The sequence below is a fragment of the Felis catus genome, chromosome D3, assembly GCF_018350175.1.
Source record: "Felis catus isolate Fca126 chromosome D3, F.catus_Fca126_mat1.0, whole genome shotgun sequence".
Taxonomy (NCBI): Eukaryota; Metazoa; Chordata; class Mammalia; order Carnivora; family Felidae; genus Felis; species Felis catus.
In genome coordinates, this window is record NC_058379.1 from 67,582,366 (window position 1) to 67,610,159 (window position 27,794).

The 27,794-nt window shown below is 48.3% G+C and overlaps 1 long non-coding RNA gene across 1 annotated transcript in view; it reads right to left on the bottom strand.

Moving 5' to 3' along the window:
• Positions 1–6,689: 6,689 nt before the first annotated feature.
• Positions 6,690–27,794, bottom strand: part of LOC109493439 — a 44,473-nt gene continuing 23,368 nt past the window's right edge. Inside the window, exons 2-3 of the long non-coding RNA XR_002147684.3 lie at positions 8,148–8,333; positions 6,690–8,026 (exon numbers count right to left, since the gene is read on the bottom strand). This is a non-coding gene — a long non-coding RNA (uncharacterized LOC109493439). The remainder of the gene's footprint in view (positions 8,027–8,147; positions 8,334–27,794) is intronic.

Below are 27,794 nucleotides of genomic sequence, written 5' to 3' on the forward strand. Positions count from 1 at the left end.
TGACACGTGCCCAGGGTAACGAGGAGGTGAGGAGGCCACGTGGTCGCGCTGGAGCTCCTCGCGCAAGGCAAGCCCAGCCAGACTGTGGGGACCCAGGGCCATGGGGAAGGTGGGCATGGCCCCACTCACCGCCCGAGCAAACGCATCACCCCTCACAGGCATTGCTCCCCAGACCGTCGGGAGAAGCCAACTAACTGGGCCAAAGGCATACCCTGGTAGTAAAGGGTGTGGCCCTTTCCACCAACACTTCTCCCAGGAGGTTTTGCATTCTCCTCTTTTCCCTCCTCTTCCTCCTCCCCAGGGGCGCTCAAGAAGGGCCATCCCAGATGCCTGGCACTCCACGCCTAGTTGTCCTCAGAAGAAATACTGGCGAAACGGGAGCCTGAAAATTAAACAGCATGGAGTGTCCGACAATTAATTTGATTTTATACCCATTGTTTATTGAATACAAGTTTAAAACTACATTAAGGAGGCAGAACTGCGCAGCGTAGCGTGAAAATGAGCTGGAAGCTTACCAAGCGGAGGCCAGGAATCAGCAAATCGGTCAGCTGGACAAGATGGCTCCAATGAAGATAAAAGCAAGAAACCACGCTTAGGTTTCATCACGAGAAGATCCTACCTGAAAGCATTTGATGTCCCGAGCCCTGGGCTGGGGAGTGGCGTGGGGCTGCCTGACCGGCCAGAGTGGAGTCAACGTCAGCCATAGATCTGCGAGGAGACTGCACTGGGCATCCCCGAGCCGCAGGCGGGGAGGCAGGATCCGTGCCGCTCGCCCACGTGGTTGGTTGATGGTTAATTTTACGTGTCAACTTGACTGGGCCATGGTCACCCACGTATCTGCCTAAGCATTATTCCGGGCGTGTCTGTGAAAGTGTTCCCAGAAGAGATCAGCATGTGAATCCGCAGAATGAGTAAAGCAGACGGCCCTCCCCGATGTGGGTGGGCCTCGTCCAACTCGCCGAAGGCCCGAATAGAACAAAAAGTGGAGGAAGAAAGGGTTCCCTCTGGATCTGTCCGATCGAGCTGGGACAAGAATCTCCTGCTCTCAGCAGTACTGCTTCTCAGGCTTTGGGACTGAGCCTGGGATCTACACCGTTAGCTCTCTGGCTCTCAGGCCTCTAGCAGCTCTGGCTTTCCTGGGTCTCCCGCTTGCCGATGACTGATCGTGGGACTTCTTGCCTCCACAACTGCACGGGCTAATTTTTTATAATGCCTGTCTTACCATTGGCTCTGTTTCTCTGGAGAACCTGACAAACACAGCCTATCCAGACGCCATTTGCTCCGGATTGCTGGAAGGAAGACCTTAGAAAGCCCCTCTGGGCCAGGTCTCTGCCCTTTAGGGTTCTTTGGCTCCCCTGGATTTGAGCATCTTATAAGCTTCATGACCTCCTTCTCACCTGAATCCTAAATATAGACTTTGCTTTCTTCTCCCTTGCCTCCAGGACTTCCTGGGACCCTGACCACAGACTCAGGTCTTAACCTTGTCCTACCCAGTCCCCTTCATATCAGAACATCATCATCACCTTGACCCTTGATGCCCTGTTTACCTCCTGGCACCTTGGACGTGTAGCCTACGGTGGGCTTTAGTACCTAGTGGGACTGCCCAGAATCTGACTCACCACCCACGCGTCTGGCTGAAGGCCCTCGGTGCCACCTTGACCACCAGCCTCCCAGCCTCTCCCCAGCCCCACCTCATCCCATCTTGACTTCGTATTGTGGGCTTCCGGCCTTGTCCCATCTCTTTCTTTCCTGGGTCCTCATCAGCTTTCGCTACCTGCTGCCTTTTTGGCCCGCTGTGGTCAGTGTCTGCCCAGCGCAGCCGTATCTTCCAGCTGGGCCACTTGGCAGAACCCCTCCCTCTCCTGCCACACCCGCTCAACCTCAAGCCGGGCTGTCCTCAGTGATAAATGTATTGACTAAGGAGTCCAGACGCCCCTGGTCCAGGTTAGCTTGGCTGCCAGTCCCTGTAAGACTTCTGATGCCGGATGACACCTTCTTCCTGAGGCTGTGTCCCACTTTGGGCCCCAGTTTCGGTAACTGGGACCCCTGCTTGTTCTCCTGAGTCTCAGTCCTGATAACTGGCCAAACCCCAGCTTGTCTAGCCCTTGGGCCCTGCTTTGGTCCCGTCAGCCCCACTCCGGCTAAGCATTTAGGGGCTGCCATTTGCCAACATGGCGGCCACCATGTCTCTTGTTTAATTCCTGTGCAAGCCAGATCCGAGCCTCCACACCTCCGGCTGGGCTGTCCTGGTGCAGGCTGGCCTATCGCTGTGGACACCACCTTTTCCCATTGGCTGCATCCTGTCAATCCCCAACCCGAGTCCCTCCCCAGGGAGGTGTTGTGGCAACGTCTCAGGCTCCACCCCATGGAGACCACCATGTGGGCAGCGATATTTAGTCAAACAGACTTTTCTAGTGACTAATTTCTACACCATCAATTCATACGACCGAAGTGTTGAACTGAACGGATAGAAAAGGTAATAGCGAACACTCAGTCTATTGGTTTTTCCACCTGCATTCTCATTAAAGAGTAGAAGGCAGCAGATTATCAAAGCCTAGATCATGTGTTAAGGACCGATTGCAAGAGTTAAGAGGGAGAAGAGTGAAGTCAGTCAGTGCAGGTCGGGTCAGAGAGATTTACTGCTTCAGAGATCTTTGGACCTTCACCTTCATTTTCTGTGCTGTTGGAGATGAGGACCTTGGTCTATAGTCTTCCACACCTAGAATAGGGCTAACATTATTGATTCATGCAAGGATGTGAAAACTTAGGGAATTTTCATACAAATTTTATGTAATAATTTGTCAATCATTCAAACATTCACTGGGTTACCTTCTCTGTCTCAGGCAAGGTGTTGGGCGCCGGGGATCTAAAGATTAACAAGACACGGTTGCTCAAGAAACTTGCAATCTAGAGAGGAAGATGAACTTGGTTGTTTGTGGTCAGTGCAGTGATAGCAATATGCAAAGTGTATTATGGGAGCAGCAGGTGGGGGGGTCTGGGGAAGAGGCAGAGATGAGGATAATGACTACGGCCCAAAGATTCAATGTGGCTTCATTAGACAAAAGGGGACAGAAGAGCTTTCTGGATAGAAGGAGCAGCATTAACAGAGGCATTAGGTGGAGGAGCAATTTGGAGAGGTGTGCGTGTGTGTGTGTGTGTGTGTGTTCAGGGGCATGGGAGAATTTGAAACCGATCAGGGTTCTTAGAGCACAAGGTTAAGGGCAGAAAATAACATGAAATCAGCCTGGAGATGTGCAAAGGCCCAAGTCTCCTGTTAAGAAGCCGGTGGCGGGGGGGTGGGGGGGGGGCGGTCACCTGCCCATAAGAAATGGGAAATCACTTGATATGTTAAGCTCAGGAGCGACATGGTCAGATTTGGTGTGACAATGCCTGCGAGGCCCAGTGGGTGGAGGAACAGGAGAGAGGCGAGCAAGCCGCGAGGCAGAAAGAGCGGCGCAGGGGATTAACTAGCTGGCATCCACCTGAGGGGCCACGAGAAAGTGAGCCAGGCGAGGCATGACGGCCCGGTGGCGGGTCAGGACACAGCGTGGAAAGACGAAAGGATGGGGAATACAGAGAAGGGCACGGAGGCCATTTGGGACATGGTGACAAAATTAATTTCACTGCAACTAGAGTACGAGAGCAGAGGACAGCTTTAAAGCAGCGAGAGAGAAAAAGAGAAACATTATCTTCGAAGAGCAGGAGTAGGACTCATAGCTGACTTAGAGCCAACTTCTCGACAGAAATCTCGGAGGCCAGAAGACGGGGAATAATGTATCCAAGGGCCTGAAGAAAACAGCTGCCAACAGAAAATTCCTACAAAGCATATATCCTTCAGAAGCGAAGATGGAGAGGCTTCTGCTTCCTGGCGGGATACAGGAGCTTGAGGCAGGCCAGCATCCCCACCAAGAACAAGTAGACGGGCCAGAGAAGCAGGGAAATCACTCTCCTCTGAGTGGAGGCAGTGGAGGTCTGTGGAGAAGCGGACTCCGGAGGGGCTGAGCTTCTGGATAGGAAGGAAATTTGGAGGTGAGCTGATTTTGCAGCGAGGGGAGTCTGGGAACGGGGGTTTGCATCAATGAAAGGCCACTGGCGGGGACCACAGAAACCAGCGGAGCTTTGGGGGGAAATCTGGGGGACTCCATCTCATGGTCTGTTTCTCTCTCAGGTAAACTCATAACCCAAACTCCCTGTTGCACCAGCTCTGCAGGACAGATGGGGTGAGGCCTTGTCTCCTTCATCCCGGTCACGATGCCCTCCTGGATCCTGCCAGATGCCTCGGCCCAGATAAGGGTGGGTCTGGAATCTGTCCTCTGTCCTGGCCAGCTTTCCCCGGAGCTCACGGGGGGTGGCATTAGTCCAGGAATGCTTTAGAGGTAACAGAGCTATTTCAGTCGAGTTGGAGACTGAGTGTCAGGGGCATAGGAGAAGAGCTGGTTTCAGAAATAAACCCCCACGTGCCCGAGCGGCTCAGTAGGTTAAGTGTCCAACCGTTCATTTTCGTTGAGGTCACGATCTCACAGTTCTTGAGTTCGAGCCCTGTGTCGACTCTCTCTTTCTCCCTCTTCCTCTGCCCCTTCCCTGCTTTCCCTCGCTCTCAAAATAAATAAATAAACTTCAAATAAATGAATAACTAAATACATAAGTAAACAGACCACCACACCTGAGCTAGGTCTTGGCGGCCATGATTAAGGAGAATCCAGAAACCTGAAACCCTACCTTCTTATCCCTGGACTGCACTTCTCCTCATGGCTTCCCTCATAGGCATGAGATTTTCTACTCTGCTTCTTTGCTTATTATTCTGCTCTTGCTGCCTGGGGTATCCTTCCAAGCCACTCCACCCCTTTCTAGCTACCCATTGTTTCCCTTACCAGCCCTACCACCACCATGAGACCATCCACATCCCGCATGGATGCCCTCTGTCCTCAACACTTTCAGACTACTTAATATCGTATGGTTGGTGTTGAAACCCTCCGTGGACAGCTCCCAACTACTTACCAGCCTGGAAGCTCCTTGAGGGCAGGGGCTCCAGCCCAGGGCTCCTCACATAATATACATTTGATACATGATGCTTTGATGTTTTCATGCTTTGTGTCTTGTGGAGTAGAGAGGGGATTGTCATCAAGGACTGGCTCCCCTCATCTAGAGCATCTGAGCCTACAGATACCTCCAAGGAGGGTTCATCTCAGGCCCATTCAGGTGCCACGTGTGATTTATAAATTCACCGGCCGTGTAGAATCTTGGACAAGTCACGGGACCTCAGATGGCAAAGTGTAACAAGAGAAAAAATAATTCAATGGCTAAGACAAAAGGGGTTTCTACTTGCTTCCATGGATGATTAATTCAAGATCAATGAGATCAATGCCATGTCCTATGCCTCCTATGAGAAATCCCAACATTGAACCCAACAATAATTTCAATGTCAATTGACTGGGCTTATCCCCTCCCTATCCTTAGGTTCTCGTCCAGGAGCTGGCAGAGCCACCTCTTGTTATCCAGTGTGGCAGGCTGGATAATCACCCCCAAAGATTAGAATCACCCTAATCCCCGGAACCTGTGAATGTTACCCTATGGGGCTAAATGGACTTGGCAGGTGTGGTTAAGGGTGATTACCACAAACTTAGTGGCTTCAAACAGCACAAATATATTATCTTTCAGTTCCGCAGGTCAGAATTTCAGCACAGGTCTCCCTGGGTAAAATCAAGGTGCTTCCAGGACCAGTTCTTTCTAGAGGTTCCATGGGAGACTCTGCTCCCTTGCCTTTTATGGCGTCCTTTCTAGCTTATAAAGGCCACCTGCCTTCCTTGGCTCATGGCCCCATCCTCCAAAGCCAGCCATGTTGGGGCCCTTTCTCACGCTGCCGTCTCTCGGATGCCTCCTTCCAATTCCCCCTGCCACTTTTAAAGATCCGTGTGATTACACGGGGCCCCAAGGGATAATGCAGGATAATCCCTCTATCTTAAGGTCAGCTGATTAGCAACCCTAGTTTCCCTTTACCACATAACCTTACAGATTCACAGGTTCTGGGAATTAGAACGTAGACACGGGGGCAGAGGGTCGGGATGACATTATTCTGCCCGCCACAGAAGGAAGGTAAGGAGAACATTCCAGGAATGATGGAAAAGTATAAGCCTGTAGTAGTTGTTTTGAGGGACAGACAACGAGGGGACCAAAGACACTAGGGTTCCAGAAGGACAGTGGTGAGAATAAGATTAAAGAGGTAGTTTGGAGCCGGATGGGGGGCAGGACGCCAGGATGGTGAAGAGTTCTGCTGTCTAAAGAGAGAGCAGGGTTATCTTGCTAGGAGTGTGGTTTAACAGCTACCAAGTGTGGTGAAAGGCAGGACCGCAGCGAGCCTCTGACATTCGCTTCTTTGACTTCGTTTCCATCACGGCCCTGGGCCAGGAGGAGAAGGGATAATCCAGGGCACAATGTGGGCATCTGTGGGATAGGTGCAGGGCTATGACCAAAGCAGCAGGACACAGAAAGCTGAGAGAAGGTGCCAGGAGGGGAGGAAGAGAGAAGGTGGAGGACAGGGCAGAGTTTAACCCACTCATAACCGGCTCCCACCTTTTAATTCCCATTGAATAGGCCTGATTCTGTTTTGATAGAAAACATGCCCAGCGCATGGTTCAGGAGGCTATAGAATTGAGAGCTATTAAATACTAAAAAGACAAGGTGAGAAACAATTTGCAAAATCTCCTCTTTTTATAGACTGCAGCGATTGAGAAAAATTGAGTAAATTCCCCAGCTGCCTCAACTGCAGTCTGTTTCAAGATTCCATCAATTTTTTTACGGTACAATCAATATTTATGAATCCCCAAAGAAATGTCGCAAAGAGAAACCCGGCGCAACGTTTTCTCAGTGGTTTGCAGAGATGGAACAGGGGGGCCTAAATAACTTTTAAAATAATCTCAATGACAATCAAAGCCTCTTCCATAGCCAATATGGTTTAATGTCGGTGTTTATATTAGCGCTGTTCTGCCCAGGGTGGGGGCGGGGAAGGGAATGCGCTTTGGTTAATCTGTCCAAAGGATGACACTTACTGTAAGATGCTACTTAAAAATTCAAAGGAAGTGCTATATTAAAAAGTCCCTGGATTTTTTTTTAATGCATTAAAATATCCTCCATTGGTTAAGCAATGGATTTTTTCAGTCAGCTGGAAAAAAAGATTTCTGGGGGAAAAAAAAAACAGACAAACAAATCCACATTGCTTTAATGGCTACTTTAGGTTTAATATCTAAACTTATTTAAATAACTCTGAGCCCTCCTGCTGAGAAATATTGAAAGTAATGGATTCCTTTGTGCGTAATCTCCCATTTAAATGTAGAGTTTAATTTCCCTTTCGGCTAAACCTGTGTGAAACTAGTCTTGAAATGTCCCTCTAAAAAAAAGAAAGCCCCATCTAGAATATTTAGGGGGTTCCTTTATTTTATTTAAAATTGGTTTTGGGCATTAAAACTAAATAGTCAGCCCACAGTGAGCCCACAGACCCCCTAAGTTTATACCTGGAGCCCAAGCCGGGTGCCGGGGACTTGCTGGTACCCATGGGCCCAGATTGAACACCTTGACCTTGTGTAGATCAAGCACCACCTGTGACCTGGCAGACCTCGCCCTCAGTCCTCAACATTGTCCCCATTCTTCCCATAACGATAACACTGGAAATCCTACCATTGGAGCTTCCGCTCTGTGGCTTACGGTTTTGATTTCTGTTCCGTGCAAACTGCCTCAGGCAGGGTCATACATCTCGTGTGGATGAGGGCCATTTGGGGTACATGATATGCATAGAGTCCTATAACGTCAGAGTGGGAACTAAGACCTAGAAATTGATCGTGCTGCCCTTTTATTTGGCAGAGGCCCAGAGAGGGCTCAGTCAGTGTCAGAGGTGGGACACGAGTCCAGGTGTCTTGGTTCCCAGGCCAAGGTGCTTTCTCCGCCCGGCGTATGTTCCACACCAGCAGACTCTGTGCCTGGCTCTTGCTCACCCGGGTGTTAATTCATGTGCTTTTCCATCCTCGCTGCACACCTGAGAATTTCGACAGCACGTGTGAATGACTATGCCTAAAACCGCGGGTATGGATTAAAGCACAATATATTTTTTGTAACTATTCCAGACTGGACAGGCATGAGAACACGAGGGTTATTACCAAAGCGTTCCTTTAGCTGTCTTCTCTGAGTCGTGCAGATAAAACTCGGGTTACAAAGATGCAACTTGTAGATGGCTCTTTCCACGACACCCCACTGCAGAGAACCAGCCATACCTGGGCGGGCTTGTCTCATGATAAGCTTCCACGCTGGCTGGGATAATTCATATGCAGTGGTACGGTTCCTAGCTGAGAGTGAGCACAAGGTAATGATGTCAGTAGATCAAAGACAGGACCTGGAGCAGGTATTTGAGGGGATTTGATTCTGAAATCAAGATCTGGTTCTGAAATCAAGATCCATTTCACAGACTTGCTGTGAAAACACGAGGGGCAAGCATGAGCCACGGGCTAATGTGGTCTGCTGATAGAAAGCTGTAGGCCCATTCTATCTCTCAGCCTCTAACACCACCTGTAGAACGGCCTCATGTGCCAAATGGCTTGGCCCTATAATTCGAAGGACGCCATGAACTCCATGCTCTAACGCTTTTATCCCCAGCAGCCTAAGTCGAGCGTCATAATGTCTAGTCGTTTCTACAAATACAAACATTGAAAACTTCAGTTCAAATGCAGAGTAAGTACCCAGGGGAAACACTGCTGTTGTTAGCCATTAACACTTTAGCTAGAATCAATTCTTCTGTCACCCAACAGGGTCTTGAAGACTGCAGAAAGTTACACTAGAAGAGGAGAGAGAGTCACAGGACAGATGTCAGCTGCCATCTAGGGAAGGGAGGGCCAGTCAATAGGCGATCCATAAATCTTGACTACATCTAAAGAAAAACATGAATTTTACTGATGCCACTGACTAGCTTACCTTTGGTTTTTAATTACTTGCAGTGCGATGAGGTTAAGTTAGCTTGTGTCTTACGTAATTTTAACACCCAAACTCCCCTCTTTCATCTTCTGCCTTTCCAGTCTGCTGGCCACAGAGCCTACAGTCATCACCAGGAACCCAAAACATGCAGAGGACGCTCAGAGTGAGGGTGAGTGGCTCATTATCCTTGTCATTCTGGCCCAGAGTTAGAATCCCTGCTGGTGGTATTACTTTCCAATATATGGGGCCTGTGTTCACGCTGTTGGAATGTCTCTTAATTAAGAATCTTTTTTTGTCTTATGCATAAATTAATCAAGGTAATTATTGTAGCATTATTATTATTACATTGTACTTATAGAGCACTTACCTCCAAGGTGCTCAAAGTAGTTTATAGATTTTTTTTTTTTAATCTAATGAACTCTAGTAGCCTCTAGGCAAGATGGAGAGCCGAGCAGGGATTGTTAGAGCCACATTGTAGTTGGAGAAAATGGGTCAGGCCAGAAGCAGGGGTGGCTGTGAGTTGCTGCAAAATAACTCACTCAGATTTGCTTCTATGCCCCCATCCATGTTCTCCGATGCCCGGGGCAAGTCGGGGGCCAAGAAGAGGGATGTCTTTGGGACACCATAGGAAATGTTCCTTCTCCATCTACAGAAGCCCACACAGCACCTTTAGGGCCCAGAAAGCCCCTCCAGGAGGGTTTGGACTTAGAAAACAGACCAGAAAGATCTGTCTCGCCTCCCTTTCTTCCTCTTTTTCTACTTGCCTTGAAGTCTGACCGAGTCCCCAAGCCAGCTGCTGCCTGGCGGAGCTGGAAGCGAAGGGTGTCAGAGAGAGGAGGACACTTCCCAGCCCTTGTCGCCAGCACCCCTCAATTTACTCCAACCGTGATGCAAATTGTCATGATTTCATGCATCTCCTCTGATGCCCTAGGTTCCCCGAGAGAGCACGGGGACGGCACGGAGCAGGCACCACCGTGGTCCGGGGCAAATCCCATTGCTGACCGAGATGGGGAGGGGACTTTCCAGCCCTCTGGAGCAGCAGGAGGCCACAGCACCATGTAAGAGCCTTGAGCTCGAAGTTCCTGCACTTAGTGCTGAAATAACTGTAACAACAGTAGGGGCGAGATGACAATCGTATACGCCTATATCCAGGCACAGGTGGCAGGCTTTCTCCTCTCACGCGACTGCTGGGGGATGCTGGGCTGTTGACATCCACATCGTCGAAACTCAGCAGACTCTAGTGGTCGCTCGTCAGCCTGTAAGCAAATTGCGGTGCTGGCAGGGGAAACAGGTGTTAACGGACAGTGAGCAAAGAAAATCCAGTGATGTGTTCCGCAGCTATGGGGTCTCTGCCTTGAGAAGACCCTCATCCATGACATTAAGCAGGCCCGATCCATAGCAACCCATGTGTTCCCTCAACACAGAAAACCTCTCCCTTCCCCTCTCCCTCTCCGCCTAGCTTAGTCCAGCTCGTCCTTTACGGTGACGCAGCTCTGGCATCACTCATTAATTTCGCAGTTATTTCTTGCAGTAGTTCCTTTAAGAATCAGGCACTGTTCTCGGCACTGGGGTAGAGCAGTGACAAACGTGGGGGAGGGCAGATAGTATAGGAATAGTAAATTTTCCTGTAAGTTAGAAAGTTGTAACTTTCCGGGCCTGGAAAAAAAATATTACAACAGGGGAAAGTGGCTAGGGCACTCTGGTAACGGAGGCGAAATTTTAATAGTGAAGGCCTTTGAGCAAAGACTTGAAGGAGATGGGGAGCAAGCCACGCATATTGGTGGGAGAATGTTCCAAGGAAAAGGAACAGGAAGAGCAAGGCACCAAGACCGGAGGACGGTTGATTCCCTCAAGGAAAAACAAGAGGCAGTTACTCTCCAAAAAGCAAAAGATAACACGTGTTGGCAAGGACGTGAAGAAATCGGGAAGCTTGTGCACCGTTGGTGGGGGTGCACAAGGGTGCAGCTGCCATGGAAAACAGTTTGGAAGTTCCTCAAAAAGTCAAGCATAGAATTACCGTATGAGCCAACAATTCCACGCCCAGGTATATACCCGCACGGATTGAAAACGGGGACTTCAACAGATACCGGCACGCCGATGTTTATGGCGGCATCATTCGTTCCAAAAGGTGGAAACAATCCAAGCACCCATCAATAGACAAGTGAACGAACAAACTGTGCTGTGTCCATACCATGGAGTATTATTCAGCTGACCACCATGAGGACCTGGGCTTGGACTCTGGCATGGAAGTCATAATGGGGGAGAGGGTGGAGTCGAGGAGTGACATGATCTGACTTTAATAGGCTTGTACGTCAAGGGCTAATGAAAGAGGCACAGGGACGGAAGTAGAGACCGATGAAATGGAGGCGACTGCAAAATTCTAAGCAAGGGATGGCAATGGCTTGGGGGTGGCAGTGGAGGTGGGAAGAAGAGCTCGTGTTCTCGAAGTAATTTTCAGGCAAAGGTAAACATAATCACTGATGAATGTGGGGTATGAAAGAAAGAGAAGAATGAAGAAAAAAATCGAAAGGTTTTTGACCCGAGCCACTGGGAGGGAGGTGTCAGTTACCAAAAATGGCAGGCTGGGGGATTAGGAGATCGGTGGGACAATGGGATGTTTGAAATGCTTATTAAACATCCAAGTGGAGGTGTCTGGCAGGTCGTTGAATACGTGAATCTTGAACTGGGAGCAGTTCCGACTAGAGTTACAATCGTTCTTCAGCATACACTTGAGACTGGAGGGGACCACCAAAGGAGTAGGAGGAGACAGAGAAGGAGAGCTCTGGGAACTGAGCCCTGAAGCATCCAATTCCAAGCTGAGAAGCAGCAGCCAGTCCAGCAGGAGGACAAACAGGAGTGTAGGGTGCTCTGGAAGCCAAGTGTTTTGGGAGAGAGAGTGATCGACTGTGTTCCGTGCTGCCGAGCGTTTAAATAAACTGGGACTGAGTATGGGCTATTAGATCTGGAATAGGATGACAAGAACCATCTCAGTGGAGAGAAGGAGGTGAAAGCTTAAATAGGGCAAGTTCAGGACACCTGGGTGGCTCAGGGGGCTGAGCATCTGACTTGGACTCAGTTCATGATCTCGCGGTTCGTGGGTTCGAGCCCCACGTCCGGCTCATTCTGGTCAGCTTGTCAGCGCAGAGCCTGCTTCAGATCCTCTGTCTGCCTTTCTCTGTCCCTCCCCCACTTGCACTCTCCCCAAAAATAAATGTCAACAAAATAAATAAATAAAATAAATGGGGCAAGTTCAAGTGAGAAAGGAAGGAGAAATTGGAGGCAGAAGTAAAGAGAAGACTTCTGAAGAGTTTTGCTAAAGAAGAACAAAGGAAAGAGGCTCCTGGGTGGTGCAGTCGGTTAAGCGTCCAACTTCAGCCAGGTCACGATCTCGCGGTCCGTGAGTTCGAGCCCCGCGTCAGGCTGTGGGCTGATGGCTCGGAGCCTGGAGCCTGTTTCCGATTCTGTGTCTCCCTCTCTCTCTGCCCCTCCCCCGCTCATGCTCTGTCTCTCTCTGTCCCAAAAATAAATAAACGTTGAAAAAAAAATTAAAAAAAAAAAGAACAAAGGATGGAGTATAGATGGAGGGGAAGCGGATGAGGAGGAGGCTAAGAAGGCTGTCTTTCCAGCTCCTGTCCTTCGTCCAAGTCACCAAGTCTTACCGCAATGTGTCCAAACACACAACATCTCGCAGCAAATGTTTGCTAAACTGAACTAAGTATAGATTTGACAGATAGTCACGTTGATGTACAGAGAGGTAAAAATTGGTGGAGAAATAGAAACAGTCAGGGAAACACAAATCAAAACCACACGGAGATACCACCTCACGCCAGTCAGAGTGGCTAAAATGAACAAATCAGGTCTGGACCAAAGTCCAATGTCATCAAAGGCTCAATTCATTGGCCAAATTCAAGCCAATTGGCTTGAATTGAATTTGAATTCAAGTGGCAAATAGAGGGCTGCTGATTCTGCTTATTTCTTCACTTTCTGGCCCTTGTACTGAGATGTTTAAACCCTGGGCACTTGGCTCACAATTAATCCGCGCCTCCTTTTCTGCCTGATAGTGAGAAGTGAAAAGCTGACCGTATCCTGCATAGAAAACTAAAAGCTATAATTCTTAACTCTCCTCTTGGCCAAGTGACGCCTTGCCCTGGCCTCCAAATGTCACGTAAATATATCAAGTTGGACATCCTAACACTTAACTCTGTGCCAAGCGCTGTATTAAAGCCGTTTGTATGTATTAACTCATTTCACCCTCTCGACACCTTTATGGAATGAGTTCTGTTACTGGCCCTGTTTTCCAGATGAGAAAATTCAAGCATACAGACATTAATTAGATTACCACTTAATTAATTTGTAAGGATATGTAGATTATGAGGGTCCATCCGGCTCCAGCCAGATCTGAACCCCATCCTGACATTCTCTCGCTCTCCTCTGCAAGAGCATTAGGGTTTTAGGGAAAAGCACCAAAACTTGCTTTTACTCCCATCTAGTGTGCCAACGCTCTCTGTGTAAGGTCTCACTTAGCTGGAAGGAAAGAACCGGCTCTTGACTTCACCTTTGAAACTAGAACACGATTCTTTAAAAGATTAGATAACCATCACATGGGTGTCCCTAGACAAGTCATTAATGCCTAAGTCATAGGTCCCTCACTCAGGAAATGAAGCCCCCTTTTCCTGCCCCGTGTAGAGAATAACCATGGACAGTTTCAGACTGTGGGGCAGCAGGAAACAGCACGACCCAGGGCAGGGGAGGAAGGCTCAAGTCTGGCTCTGCCTCTAACTTCACAGATGACTAGGAAACATTCCCAAACCTCATCAACCCTCCAGCCCTTAGCTGCAAAAAAAAAAAAAAAAAAAAAAAAAAAAAAAGGAGATAGTTTTCTATACTCCACGTGGGCTACATAGTCCTCTAATAATTTCCTAGTTCTCCCACACTGGCACTCTCCATTTTCTGTGAAATGAAGAAAACAAAGGCTGGTTCCGTTGGTTGGGATGCTTCCCCTTACGTTGTGTGTTATGGCTGCCATTGGCCATGGCGTCCCAGACTGTCTCCACCCTGGTCTCATCACTTCGTGCAGCTTGTAGTCTCCTCTAACGGGCAGAGGGCAATGAAGCTGTACCCACGTGTGCCCATGGAGGTACTCTGAACAAGAAGCACACCTAGGGGGCCCAGGTCATTTTTGAACAAGTAAGTTCACTGAAGTCTCTTCCAATTTAGAAAACCTATAACTCTGGGAGAAGGCTGGCGTTTGTTGAGGACCCAGGAAGGCATAAACAAATCTTTCAGTAAACCCAAAGTGCATTCAATAATCTCGACACTTCAAGAGAATACCATCACCCCCTGGTTTATACTGATTCAAAGCTCTGCAGGTCAAATTATGTCGCCTGGTGTAGCAGTGGTCCTGAGTCACCCTGACATTGAAGGAGGGTTCCCCTATTGGTGGTTCCATACTCACAGGCTGCCACTTTCTTGATTTCACCAACACTATGGCTAAGGCCTTGACTTTGGGAGGATTGCAGTTCTGGGATGTTCTTACCTGGCTTCTCAGGAGGCTCTGACGCTCCCAACATGTACCTGTCCTCTAATCCCAAGATAGAAACTATATTACCCAGCCTTTATTCCTTCACATCCTTCACAGACGTATATGTTAATGTCTTGTTTCTTGCCTCCCTGGAAAGGTGCCACTCTACTGGGTTGTGCTCCCAGATGAGAACCAACACTTACAAATTATACCCAGCAAGATGAAAATCTTTCTAAAGCAGTTTAGGCTCTCCTGCCTTCTTTACTGAATAAGCTGAATGCAAGTTAGGGTTTTTATTTAGTGGCACCTGGAAATAGATTCAGAGAACGTAGAATGGCCAGTATGGGCTTTTCACGGAATGCCCAATAAATAATTACAGAATAGTAGGGCTAGAAGACTTTAGATTTTACCCAATATAGTGACCAGTTTCTTCATTTCGGGCAGCTGTTTGGAACGTAAATGTTCTTTAAGTGTAGGAATAAATAAATGAATTTGGACTGAGCCATAATGCACGAATTCCCCCCAAAGCTAGGAGGGTACTTAGGGTTTGTCTCCTGCCTTTATAACCCTGAGTATATCTTTGAGTATCTGTCAGTGTCTTGTCTTTTCCCTCTTTGGGGGGCTTCACCTGTCATATTTTACTAGGGTCACTGCCTACCTCTGGGAGCAACTTCTCTTCTTAGTTCACCGATCCCGATATATTGATTATCCAGGAGCCAGATAACTGATCTTCGTTCACTGATGCAAAAATTAAGGGTACCAGGGCTCTGAGATAGAGCTTAACAGCCTCTCCTATTGATAAAGGGCTTGAATTTCTATGCATCAGTAGGTGAAATTTACTTTGGCTGGGGCTTACCATTTATTCCTTCATTAATCCACTATATATTTGGTTCCAGACATTTAGGACCACTTGGTAGTTGGATTTCCAGACACATGAAATATCCCTCCAGAAATAAAATAGGTTATGGACTAGTCCATTAGAACCATTTCTATGTGATGTATCTGATGTGATATGAATGGATTTTAAGAGCCCCCCCCACCCCCCGCATACAAGGCCTTTGTCATATGGACAGCTCTAAAGTCCAAATGCAGAGAGGGAGAAAAAGATGATCATTTTGCCACCCTCAAATTGTATTTTATTAAATTTTTAATCCTTGGGATTTCTTTAATGCTAATTGCTTCTGACAAGTCCATTGAACCTGCCTTTGGATTCTATTCACCCGGCACATCAAGGTGTTAATATTTCTTAATGTTGACACTTCTTTTTTTTTTTTTTTCAACGTTTATTTATTTTTGGGACAGAGAGAGACAGAGCATGAACGGGGGAGGGGCAGAGAGAGAGAGGGAGACACAGAATCGGAAACAGGCTCCAGGCTCTGAGCCATCAGCCCAGAGCCTGACGCGGGGCTCGAACTCACGGACCGCGAGATCGTGACCTGGCTGAAGTCAGACGCTTAACCGACTGCGCCACCCAGGCGCCCCAATGTTGACACTTCTAATGAAGGTACATGTGTGTTCTCCAGAAAAGAATTGCTAACAAGGCCTTGGTTTCTAGGGTTTTCTTCCCAGGGTCTTTCAATATAACCTACCAACAGCAAGTGGCAGCCAGGCCATTACTTAGAATCGGTTGTCCTCTACCTAAGTGCCTGCTGGCTCTTTGACTGCTATATAGTCATATCCTGATGTCTAAATATATAAATGTGCAAAGACAGTTAACTAGGACTTATTTGTGCCTTGGGAATTAAAAAAAAAGTAATTAACTGGTATTTTTAACGCACTTTCTCTTTACAGGATGATCTAGTTAAATGGTTCAGTTATAAGATCAGGGAATTTGGTACCTTTTGAAATAGCCCATCTTAAGTGGTTCCAAAGTTATCTTAATGGGCTGGTGGCTTGTGCTTTGTCTCCTGGAAAAACTAAATGAGAGGACAGAGCTGATCTGAGGAGCAGGTGCACCCAAGTGCACAAGGCAAGAGAGGGTCCCAGTCAACATCCACCATGATCAAGCAAGAAGTAAGCAGTTCACTCCCTGGGCTCAAGAATGTACTTAAAATATTATTTCAGATTTAGAAAAAAAAAATTCTTCCTCCTAACACCAAAGCAATTAAAATATCCATATTGCGATACTTAAGACATGGAAATACTTCTAATGTTTTTAGACAGCAAAGTCCAAATTCTACATTTGGATCTGTTGGTCAGCCCACACTGTTAGATTAAGGGTCAGAAAACTTGAATTCTGGGTAAAGAGTGTTGCCCACTAAAATTTGCTTTGAATAAAGCATGCATGACAACATCACTTGGCAAAAAAATAATAATAATAATAAAGTATGTGTGGTGGCCCATCTCCAAGATGCTCTCCAATGGACCAGGAGGTCAGACATCCTGACAGCAACCTTATGAGAGACCCTGAGCTACAACCATCCAGCTAAATTGCTTTTAGATTCCTGACCCTCAGAAGCTGTGTGCTGTAATAAATGCTTGTTATGTTAAGCCACTCAAGTTTTGGGGGGCTATGGTCTTACGCAGCAATGTGTAAGTAATTCAGTATGAAAATATATCAAAGTCTGAATCAGAACCCCAATATATGGATATGTGATTAGGCATAATTGGATGGTCACTGTGGGTCATTTCTGCCCTGTCATTTCCCCGGGTGATAATGCTCTCAGACCTCAACTGCCCTCCTCCATCTGGAAACTCTGCCCAGGACATGGGCTTTCCAGGGAGCTTGTCAAAGCTGGTGTCTTTACTCTTCAATGGCTCCATTTATGGGAACCAATCCATTAAGGCTCATAGGAGCACCACCCATTTAGTAGCTTTGGGCCTGGTGCTTTAGGACATTAGTTCTCTGGACAGAGAAGCCCCTGGGTTCTAGAGGATCTTTCATGTCCTGGCATATGGTGCCCGCTGGGACTTCAACTTTGTGTGTACATCTCTGAGCAATTCTAATTGATTGGGGCAACCAGGGACAGAAACCATATACGAAAGGAGCAATTGTAATGCAGATCCCACCCCCACCCAGTGCCATCTCCTGCTGTTATGTTGGGTCAAATGTGTGGGTCCTGACATGTGCAAGCTGTTAAGATTGAAGAGTAAACACCCTACAGTGGGGGGGAGCAGTCCTCTGAAAATGACAAACATTTGGGAGACGGTGGCCTGACGCCAGAAAGCAGGCTTTAGCCAAGTCAACCAAAGGATCAGCCAGAGTTCACGCGGGAAAGGAAGTCATTCCGCTTATATTAAGCCCAAAATGATTTACCCTGAGAAATCGCTGTTCGCAAAATTAGTGGAAGAGCTGAAAGAAGAAGCTAGAGCCTGGCTCTCCAGAATTAACGCCCTGAGCATGCGCAATCAATGCCAAACTGACCAGCCTGTGGAAGGTGGGAATTGGGAGCCCACGGTGGATCTATTGAATTTGAGAGCGCAGCGTCCTTAGTGCGATCCAGGGGTGACGAGGCCATGGCTGCTCTCACCACAGCTGTCTGTCAACACCCGCAGAGCTAGTGCTCATACCCAAAAAGCTCCTGCAGGAACCCCAGGTGTCTACACCATGCTTTCTTGCAGCGCTCGCGACACCCTCAGGGAAATTGCCCTGGCTTCCAAATGTCATGGAGGTATATCAAGTGGAATGAACTGAATTCTCAAACAGAACCCTAGCTGCGAGGGAGTCTCAGAACTGTAGGTTTTAACTTTCCAAGACTCTAAGATTCAGAAAGGCACATAACCAAGAGGTTGGAAAAAATGCCAAATGCTGATTCACCATTTCTAATGCAGAAAGCGAGCTCCTAAGGCGATTTCTAGATTTCTCTCCCTTCTGGGTGTAAAACCATGGAAATCTAGGCATGCGCTCAGGACATCTCAGAAGGCAGGGGTTGAAGATGGCCTCTTCAAGGGGGGTGCCTAACGGGCAGGCAAGGAGGTGACGGCAGTGATGAGAACGAAGGCTTCTCAGAGGGAAGTGAGCCTTGCTGAACAAGAGTCGGCCGCATCCAACATGTAGAGATGCTTCCTCTATGTCTGGCTCACAGGACAGAGGTTCAGCTTCACAAAGGAAGCTGGTGGGCCTCCTGATGGAGGAAGCCCACAGCACAGTCTCTATCCGCCACCCCTATCCAGGTATACGAAATTAAGCAAGACTCTGGACATCACTGGGCCCTCGCTCCCTCATCCCCAAAGCTCAGGGGTTGGACCAAGGTTGCTCTGTGGTTCCTCCCACCTGTAAGGTCCACAAGCCCAGGTCTATGTTAGTGGAATAACCAGTGAGGGGTGGGGGTGGGGGCACTGATGCCTCTGCCAACCTCCCTTCGAGCCGTGGCAGGGCCAGGACTAGGGCAAGGTTAGTGAGGTGTCCAAGGTAAAGATTTAGGGAGAAGCTCACTCTGCGGGTCCCACAAATGCTGACCCTGCACTTTTCTTAAATTCTGCACCCTATGTGCCTGACTCACCTCCCCCTAGTCCCAGCTTGGGAAGACAAAATAGGACACGTAGAGCCACCATGGAGCAGTGGGGCACAGTCTTGGGCTCCTTAGGGGAGTTTTGTGAGATGGGAGAAATTCTGAAAGGGAAGGTATTGCAAAGACCAAACATGATGAGTTAGCAGTTGGTGCCAGCCTTGGGGGCCAGGTCAATGTTCCCCTCTCCTCGCTGAAGGTTTCCAAGGGAAATGTCCCTGTCTAGGAAGAGGCAACACAAGAAGGCAGATCTCACAGTCAGTGGGAGAACTCCTGACCCCATAACCATAGGCCAAGGCCAGGGGCCTCCAAACAGCCATTTTTCAGGACTGTGTTCACCCTGCGACATCCAACGGAAGTTAAACTCTCTAGAGATTAACCCACTTTACTCTATCTGAGCTCTGTCTCCAGGAACTAACTCAGCCTCTGCGCTCAGAGCATGAGAGAGCTTACCCAGCGTTCCTCCTACTCTGTCTACAAACACACCCACTGATGTAGAATATCAAGTTAAGAGAGGAGAAGGGAGAGAGGGAGAAGAGTTAATTTAAGGGGAAAATTATCTCTGCTCTCTGGTAATAGAACCTGTAAATTAGGGCATTTAATTACCAAAGACAATTTGTTCATTTTGGATGCTAATATTTACATTAGCAACTGCTTTGAAAGCATGAAATCTGATGAATTGGCAAAACACTTTTACTCCTTTTCCCCGAATTAATCAAACGAGCTGTGATCAGGCTATTTATAAGTCTAGTTGAGTATATCTCCCTAGTGAGGGATTTTTTTTCCCCTCCCACCTCCTTCATATTTTGTGAGCTCTCACAGATACTCAGCTTTTCACCTAGATACTTGGTACCAGAGGATCTCAGTGGGAAGGTGTTTGATCTATTTCTATATTTAATGACACATTTCATCACGGCGGAACAGAGCATTGTGCCACCTTTGTTGGAATTATATTTCAGTGATAATCCCTTCCATTTGTACAACCCCTGGTGACTTCCGAGGGGCTCTTATGGAGATGAGCTCACCTCCAACGCCCACTGGTGAAAGTTGCAGCCTCAGACTCCGATGCTGATGGCTGATAGGTCTCTGTTGTCCCCCAACCCCACCTCCATCAAGAAAGCCTGGCTGAGTACGAAGGCATTAGCCTGGGAGGGAAAGGGGCCAATGGGTGGACCCAGGATGGACATCTGAGACCACCGTCAGAGCAAGACCTCCTCTGATGCTGGATGTTCTGATCTCGGATGAGCCTCTTGCCCTGATTCTTGACCTTAATACTGACCTACCCGATTCTGGCTGCTGACCTTGATGCTAACCTACCCTATCTGATTGCCACTCTTGTTTAGTCAATCCTCACGGGATCTCCTCTCCTCAGCCCAGAGACCTCAAAGGAGATGGCAGAGATATCAGATCCATGGTCCTCTCCCTTCACTAATTCCTCCACCACTATCAACAGCGAGCCCGGACTTATAGCCATAGAGCTGGGAGGATCCTGGAGAGACCACCTGGTCCAGCCCACTGACATGTAAGGATGAAGCAATTGGGACCCAAGATGTTAAGGCTGGATGTAGACCTGAATGGTGCATCATGGAGACACAGTGAAAGAACTTGAGAATGGGCTTGCTTGTTGGACTCTTTGACCTTTATTATTTTATTTTTATTATTATTTTTCCCACAGTCTCCTCTCACCAAGGCTGACTCTTCAACCTTTAATATCCCTTCTCCCAGCCCTGAGAGGACCCACTCTGATGCAAGACTTCTCCCAGGTCCCCAGCACACAAATGGTAGCTTTGAGAGCAGACAGGATGTTAAGAAGGGTGAGGAGAGATGGAAACGATGTCACCAGAGCCCCTGGCCTGGCCACATGGGATCTCAGTAAAATCATTTTACTGATCAAAAACTCAATAGGTATTCATGTCCTAAGAAACTATTATGTGCCTAGACTGTTCTAGGTGTGTGTTAAGGGTGTAGGGGAAGCAGACGAGTGTAAGACACATGGCTTGCCCTCAAGGCATTGGCGGTCCTGTTAAGGAAAGAGAAGTGTGACAAGTTAGCTAACCATTCAGTCCGGACATGCCAGGAGGTACAGAGAGTAAGTGCAGGGTGAGGAGGCCGGGGATGGGGACAGATTCCTTGGGGATGCATAAGCAGGTGTATCAGTCAGAATAGGCTAAGTTACACTGGGGTAACAAATGTCCGGAACTACCTGTGGCTCACAATAGCAATGGTTTGCATCTGATTTATTCTAACTTGCTCTGTGTAGATCAGCTGCATTGTTCTCTTCATTTTAGAACCCAGGCTGAGGCAACAGTCCCTCCCTAAGACATTTCTATTTGTCGCGGTGGCCAGAAAAGAGAGAACTGGCTGGTAATGCTTCTGCTTGGGTGTGTGTTACTTGTCATTTCTATTCACATTTCATCGAGCGAGTCCCACGTTGAGTGTCATTCCATCTTATGACCAAAACAAGCAACATGGCCAAGCCCACTGTCAATGGAACGGGGACATACAGAACTTATTCTTGAATAATAATACCATGTCCTACAGCAAAGAAAGCTTCCTGGGGAAGAAGCGACATGACATGGGCTTTGAAAGACAAATGCAATTTAAAGAAGAAAGGAAACATGACATTAATTCAGAGAGGCAGCATGTTCTAGAAGTCTAAAGAGTGGGCTCTAGAGGCAGGTTGCCCTGGGTTGAGTTGTGTCTATACCTCAGTTTCCTTATCTGTTTTATGGGAACACTAATAAAACATACTTGATACTTGTGAATTCATACAAATAACCATTATTTTTGGAATGGTGCCTGGAACATACTAAGTAGATACCAATAAAAATATATTAAATAGATACAGCCCTTATTATTTCAGATTTTGTGTAAGCCCAAAGGAATGAAGATTCAAGGTATGTTTGGAGGAAAACGAGGTGGAAACCATTTGCATAGAAGTAAAGGAATTATGGTAGACAAGACTAGCCTGAAAAACAGGTAGAATGAAGCCCAACCATGGGGGACCGTGGGTGCCCAGATGGGAAGCTTGAACTTGATTCTGACCCATGACTGCATGTGGTCACTTGGAGGAGATGTGACGGTTCCCGTTAAGGCCAGACCAGCCCTTCTGCTGCCACAGGGAAATGGCCGTCCCAAGTCACGAGGCACAGGGCAGGGCTGTGTCCCATCTCTTTCTCAGCCTGGCCTGGTGACCTTGCACGAGTTCCTTGACCTGTCTCGGTCCTGAATCTCCTCATCTGTGAAAGAAGAAGTGGCCTTGCAGGTCTGAAAGGGCCCTTCTGGCTCAGCCATCCCTACCCGGCTTCTAATTGCTATTCTCCGCTCTCTCCCAATCCGCATGGGGCCTGGAGTTTTCAAATGCTCCCTGACATCCCTCCCTACCAACCTCTACCCGCTCCCTCCCACACCCTTTCCCAACAACTCAGGCTTCTTGTTTCCCAGGAAACCCCCCCGTTTTTTGCCAACGGCGCCCAGAGCACAAAAATGCAACCCAAGCAGTCCAAGTGAGCCGCGGCCCCCCTCCCCACCCAGCGGAGCACAGAGGCGCGGGCCGGTATTTAATTAGTTTGCAATATTACATATCTTTTAAATCTTTTAATCCATTTAATAAAAAAAAAAAAAAGTTAAAACACATACACACAACTAACCAACTAACAATGGCCCCGATTTGTGTTTTGTCTGACGGGGAATAATATTCATGTCTACATGAGGATGGCATGTAATTAACATGTCATAATCAAAATGACTAAGTTTGACACATTATAATCACTGCATGGAGATTATAGCATAGCCAGGGGCGATCCACACAGCCTATCTTAATATCATTTGCATAATGAAAGCATGGTGGCAGTAATAGCTTTTTTCTCTTGTTATCATAATTTCACCCAGGGCTGCAAGGGGCTCCCGTACTGTCAGATGTTGCCTGCTAAAAGTCACTGTGACTTGCAGAAGGCAGCGAAAGTGACCCAGAGCCTTCCCCTTGGAACAATAGCTCGATGGCTGGCCTCTGATGAACGGAGTGGGGCAACACAGGGGATGAGCCCCTAGAAGACTCTCTTACGAACCCATACCCGTCAGACGTTGGGACAGTCTGCTCTCCCCGGGCCCGTTGCTTGCAGTGGGTATGAGATTTCCTTCTGATTGATGACAAGTACTGACATTCTTAGACACCAGGCAAAACTCGGTCAGATACACACATCGCCCGAAGCAGACCCCTTGTAGTTTAACAATCGCTTAAATGGGGCTCCTGGCCATCTAGTACCGTAGTGCTGACCCTGAGGTCAGCCAGGGGTCTACAAGCCACACAGGCCAAGCAGAATGGCCACAGATGGCTTCCGTAATCTGGACGAGTGCCTCATGGAACCAGTCAGGTGTGGGAAAGTATGCGAGCGCACCATCCTCACAGATGCCCCCTAATTTGCCATAGGTCCCATTTAAACCTTCCCTTCTTGCAACTTCCGGCTCAGCCTGCTCCCGTGGCCCCCCATTCCTTCTCCCCCACCTCCTGCTGCCCCAGCCCACTCGGGCTTTCCGGAAACCTCAGCTGGAAGCCCGTCTTCATCTAACCTGCTGGCACCTGCTTAGACCCACCTGGACCTCCCAAAGCACCTTGTACAGTAATGACATCGCAGTCTCAGAGAATCACGTTCCTTAGGACGGGAGGCATTTTTTTTTTTATTGGGACCTACATTTGGAAATCGTACCCCAAACAAACTCAAAGCATAAGAAAGACTCACAATCACCTCTAACAAACTAAAGGGGGGCGGGGGGAATGCTAATTTTACAGTAAAGAGACCTGGCAGACGTCACCTTCACCAAGCGATCAAGGTTGACATCACCAGTGATAACTCCTATCCATAGCACATACCTGTGATGATACGATGGAACTGGCACTTCGTTTCTCTGGTACTCTCCCCCAAATTCACAACTCCGATCTATTCGTGCCGGAACATCAGACAAACCCAAACTGAGGGGCAGCCTTCAAAATATGCGACCAGAACTATTCCTAAGTATCCAGGTCATGGAGGAAAAAAAAGGCGGGGGGGGGGGGGGGAGACAGGAACTGTCACAGATCCCTACGGGAACACAAAGCGGACAGGATGACCACGTGTGTCACGGAATCCTGGTTCGATCCTAGAGCCAAGAAAGTTCATTTGTGGAAAGACTAGGGAAATCCAAATAAAGCCCGTAGCGTACCTAATAGGATGCTACAAGCATTCATGTCTCCCTTTGGATAAATGTACCATTGTTACGTAAAATGTCAACATGCGGGAAAACTGAGGGAAGGGTATGAGGGAGTTCTCTCTGTACTCTCTTTGCAACTTTTTAGATTGTCTAGACTTTATTAAAATTAAGTGCTCATGTCCAGTGGGGGTTGCCAGGGGGCGGCCTGGCCATCCACCTGTCTCCTGAAAGACAGGGCGCTGGCAATCTACACATCGAGGCCAGCCAGGATACCCTTGCCAGTGTCTCTCTTCCTCATGCCCCTACCCTCGTGTGAGCCCTTCCCTGTACTGCCTTTCCCACTGGCTCCACGGTCCCTAATACCTCCAAGCCTTCGTCCTGTGCCCGCCCGGAGGTGCACTTCCTGGATGCGATGCGCCTAGATGCTAGTCACGTGGCCCAAGCGCTAAGACCTTTGTTGCCAAGTCCGGGCTGTTTTCCTCCCTGCCAACCCCCCTCCCCTATTTGGGGGGCTTGTCATTCACAGCTGCCTGCCAGTCATCCGGGTCCTGGGAAGGAAATGAGGCCGAGGAACTCAGGCGCAGAGCCCCCCACTGCGAGGGAAATGTTGACTCACAGCCAATGCATTTTAACACAGGGAAACTCCCAGCAAAGCCAGAGGGCTGTGCCTGGGCTCCTGGGAGCGCTACTTTCTGCTCTTCTGCAGGCCTGGAATTAATGTCATCATTCCCTCCTGGGTCGGAAAACTGCAAGAACCTCTCCACCACTATGGGGGGCCCTTCCACTGACCAGAGGGCCACTGTGTCCCCCTGCTCACTTTCACCAGCATCCCCTTACTGAGAAATGGCCTTTACGTTGGCAATATTATTTGAAAAGTAGTGAAAGGCCCCCTCCCCCTCAAAAACATCTACTGTCCTCTTTCCGGGTGCCTAGAATGACCCCGTTTGATGTGGATTCCTTTGAATTCAGAATGGTTTTTATTGCTTAATCTTCTCTCTAGGGTTCTCTCTAGGGTTGATTGCAAGGGGCAGAATCCACTCAAACTCCCCTAAGCAAAATGGGGGTGCGGCGGTAACTTCTAGAGCAGAGGATAATAAGAGTGGCCTGGCCCCATCAGGACCACAATGTCCTCGGTAAGCATTGCCTAGACTAAGCCTGTGACTCCTGTCTCCTCTCCTAGCTCAATTTGACTTTTCCTTCACCACCCCTTAGCACGGCTAATAATTATACACTGATTCTTGGGACTATTTGTGTCTCTTCTCTCTTCCCATTAGAATGTGGGCTCTGAAAGGTCAAGGGCTGGGTGCGTTTGGCTCCTATTGTGCCCTTGGGACTCCCATGGTGCCCAACACAGAGAAGCAGCCCGATGGATGAAACTAAACCCAGAGAGGGAATAAACGAACAAGAGGTCAGCCTGGCTTTCACGGAGACAGCGGCCCAGGGAGGAGGGAGGGGATGCGGCCAGACCCTCTCCATCTCTCCTGGGAGACAAATAGCCAGCATGACACGGGGCCATGCAGCCCCATGTAGCCATCATGCTTTAGGAGCGCTCCAATAGGGCACTCTGTCCCTGCATTGCAAGATAAAAAAAATCAGTATGCCTGAAAAGCAAACTGAATTCTTCCATGTTGGAATTGTTTTCCACTTCAATCATCAGAGAGATCAACTTCCCCAAGAAGCCCTCCCTCTGATCAACGTTTACCCCCTGCAAAGGCTGAACAGGTGATAAGTGTGGACACCCATGTCGCGACCAAGGAGAGCTAGGAACTGCTGTGAGATGATTTCCAAAGGAAATCAAAGTTTTGATGGTGTGGAGTCACGTAACCAGTTCTCCCCAAGATTTGTAGGACCACCCATGGGTGCAAGAAACGCGGGCTTGGGTTCACCTGCAAGTAACAGGATACCTTAAACATCCGTGTATTTATCTCACAAGAAGTCAAGAGCCGTTGCCTGCCTAGCATATGTGACAACGAAATGAATCACTTTTTAAGACTTCTCTTTCCGACAAAATCATTTCCAGCATACGTTTCAAAGCAGCATATTTTATTACGTATTTTTAAATGAACATTGGGCTCGGCCTGGAGGTGAATTCAGAGAACGCTCAGAAACTTCGCAACAGTCTGAATCATCTTGCTTCGCCTGAGTGCAATCTGTGACCACACGTGTATAAACATCCCTGTATGTGGCAGACTCGTAGCAAACAATGATGGCACAAAGTCTGCAAAAGCAGAGAATCTGAACTTGAGTTACTCCAAGTCTGTCATTCTACATGACCACACAGAGCTTCCGAGGTTGTGTTTAATTTTCAAAGGACGGGGGGGTGCCTGGGGGGCTCAGCCGGTTGAGTGTCTGACTCTTGATTTTGGCTCAGGTCGTGATCTCACAGTGCGTGAGTTGGAGCCCCACGTCGGGCTCTGCACTGACAGCGAGAAGCCTGCTTGGGATTCTCTCTCTCTCCCTCTCTCTGCCTCTCCCCTGCTTGCACCCTCTCTCTCCCTCAAAATAAATATATAAACTTAAAAAAAATACTTTAAAATGTAAAAGAGTGAAGCAGAATGGCAGGGGTGACCCTTTACAAACCACACCCAAATGGATCTGAATCTAGGGAAACCCTCGCCGGCTTACTCAAAGCAAATGCCTGTAGGTCAGTCCACGTGGGTCCTGTCGGTGACCGGCTGTGGCTGACATACATTCAGACCCCATGGTAACTGGCACAACCGCTCAGCGTTTGGACTAATGAAGGACTTCCGTGGGGGAGGAGGAGGATTTCATCACTGGCATTTTTTGGAACTGTTGGCACAAAAGCAGTCTGACTTCCAGTTGGCTTTATTACCGTTTTAAATTCTCTGCAGACCATGCAGCCCTTAATTGCCTGCAGGCAGTGCGGGTGCCTTCCACCTTTGGTGAGTTGCTGGTCGGGAGGAATATGCTCCAGGGTCCAGCAAGGCAGCAAGGGACCCCAGTTCTGTCCACATCTTCCCTCCACCAGCCTTGGCCTGTTGGCTTCTACCCTCACTTCTCCTCTCAGTCACCAAACGGCTGCTGCCCCTCCAACCATTACATCCACCTTCCAGCCACGACAAGTGGGAAGGGCAAAGGGACAGGGGCAAAGAATAGTAATAGCCAAATCGGTCCCTTTTTGCATATATTTTTTTAATTTACAAAGAGTACAAGGCACTTTTATTGTTGTTGTTGTGCAGTGCTGTGAGTTTTCAGAAGTGCTTTGAATTGGCCACCACCATCAAGAGATGGAACAATTCACGGATCGCCCCTCAATTCCCTTGGGGTGCCCCTTGGGAGTCAGACCTTCCTCCCAGCCCTAAACGCTGGCAACTTCTGATTTGTCTCCTTTCCTACCGTGTGCCTTTTCTGGAGTATCGTACAAACAGAATCAAACACTTTGAGTCTGACTCTTTTCACTTCCTCTCATGCCTCTGAGATCCAGTTCATTCCTGTTTATGCCATCATACGTTCCATTGTATGGACGTGCCACGGTTTTATTCATGCACCTGTTGAGGACATAGGGTTGTTTCCGGTTTGGGGCAATTATGAATAACTCTGCCGTAAGCACTCACACACAGACTATTGTGTGAACAAAAGTTCTCATTTCTCTGGGATAGATACCTAGGAGTGGGATTGCTGGGTCGGACGATTAGAGTATGTTGAACTTAATGAGGAACTGT